Genomic DNA, 2493 nt, shown 5'->3' with positions numbered 1-2493 from the left:
GTTCTGTATGATAATATATATATGTAATATCCTGAATTATAAAACGTATTATTTAAAAGATTAATTAATTTATATATTTTAAATATAACATGATAAAAATTTGTTAAATCTGCTCGATAGGCCTATATGGACATTATCTCGATCGAAAATACGTGATAATCTTTATAAATTATTTAAATAGAATTTTACACAAATTTCTAAATTTTTTCAAATAAATTTCGATCAATAGATAAAGAATAAAGTTGATAAAAAATAAAATTTTAGTTGTAATTTATTATTTTGGTTATTATTTTTTTTCTTAAATAAACAATAAACATTAAAGTACATTTAAACACGAACGTATAGTTTAAGTTTAAGCGATTGGAATGGGAGGAGCGAGAGACGAGATAGATACGGATGCTGGAATGTTCTGACAAGTAAATCTATAGACGTACGACGCATCTGATTGGTTCAGATAGAATAAAATATCTAGAAGGTGTGGCCTAAGAATAAGGTCGTATATATTAGAAGGATAATGTCTTGTGTTATTTTGGGAATTTATAGATTAATAATAATAAAAAAATTCCAGTTTAAAATTAATTAAAAGGCCGATAAATACATTAATTAACATTTAAAAAGTTTTTATTACTTTTTTTTAAAAAGAATTTATAAATTTATTTTTTTTAAATATTTTCAAAAATTATTAATTAAATTTATCTTTTTTTTCCCTATCGCATAATTAATTTTATATATTTTATATTATTAAGTAGTTTATTAAAATTTATGTGAATAGAAAATTAATTTCGATGAGAATTTAAGAATTATTTTGCTCTTTAATTTGAAAGATATCTACGATTTTCCTTAAATATTTATCTAAAATTCTATAATATCAACTTTGATGTCGATAGTAAATTTAAGATTTGAGTGAGAAAGATAAATAAATATAAATTAAAGATATAGGCAAGTTATACGTTATCATTATTTAAGATTTCTTCTTCTTTGAACGAAGGAGAGATATTCAGCTATGAATTATTAATGTTGTATTAGATTGGCTATTTGTGATGCGAATGCTTAAGCAAATCAACTATTATATTTAAAAAAAGAAAGAAAGAAACTATTATTTTTATGTGTGGAGTGATTTATTAAGCATAAGTTAGCTATTTTAAAAATTTTATGAATCGCAACATGGTATCAATGTTAATGGATAAGAGATATTTTTGAAAATATTTCTTACCCATTAACGTTTTATTCGAACCATTATCTTTATCTTTATTTTATATTTTTGATTTGAATAAACTGTAGAAAACTGTATAAGTAGTTCTTTTATTAATACAGTTTTGTGTTAATTAATAATAATCAAAAGGAAAAAAATGGGGAAAAAATTGGTATCAACTATTAATTAAATCATCTGATCAACTAATTTAATTAAAAAGTTCTTTTTATAATTTCGCATATAACATTTAATTATAAAATAATTAAATTATGTTGTTCGTATACATATACGTGTAATTTTATTGCTTAAAAAATCAAACGTAATACTTCTACCTTGCATAGTAATTGGTAATGATATTAATAACATAAGTTAACGTTATGATAAATTATCATATTAAATTCAATTGCTCACGTTAATAATTCTACAGAAGTAAAGTGATTTATACAGTGGTTATAATATATATTTCGCTATAAATTATAACTAAAATTAAGTAATAAAAATTTCAACTTTGCTACAAAAAATAATCTAAACCCATGCAGATAAACATAACTTAAATTTAATATATTTTAAAGCGTTTTAACATAGTTTTTAATCAGCTCACGTTTATGCAACATTAATATAAATCTAATTTCTCTTTCAGAATGTACTCTATAAAACAATGGAGTTTAACTTCAAAATAGATTAATAAAATTCTCTTAGCTCAAGGTACTTTTTGAGTTATGAAACTCCTACAAATTCCTTTATAAAATCTTCAAAACGATTAAGATTAAACGAAAATTTAGTCATTTTACAACTGTTCAAATTATCTCATACATTTATAGATGCTTATTAGTTCACACTACTACAACTTCGTTTGCAATATCTGATCCTTATGATAGATTATTACAATTTAAGGATACTTAAAATTAACTAAAACTATTAAATTTATTCACCAGTGATGAAATTATATGACTCAATAAATATATGTGAATTTATTTTTAAACTGATCGTCTTTTAAATTAAATTTTCAGTTTGATCGGATCAACTGTAATCTATTATTAAATTAAATTTATCGTAATGTCGCAATCAAAAAATTTAAAAAAAAGTCGGTTAAGATAAAAATTCTATATTAAAGCACAATTATTTGTATTCTTTCTATTATTTAGAAAAGAAATTAATGGTAAGTCATCGGTGATAAATAATTTTGTGCTGCCATCTGTTATTTATAATTTCCAATTTGAAAAAAAATGTTTATTATTAAAAAACTTTTTTTGTTCCATTGTTCTTTAATATTGAGGGTTTTTTTTAAATATTGAATGTTT

Source organism: Centruroides sculpturatus, unplaced genomic scaffold (genome assembly GCF_000671375.1).
Source record: "Centruroides sculpturatus isolate CEXI.00-Female unplaced genomic scaffold, Cexi_2.0 scaffold1494, whole genome shotgun sequence".
NCBI lineage: Eukaryota > Metazoa > Arthropoda > Arachnida > Scorpiones > Buthidae > Centruroides > Centruroides sculpturatus.
The sequence above is the reverse complement of the archived record's forward strand: the minus strand, read 5'-3'. Positions refer to the sequence as shown.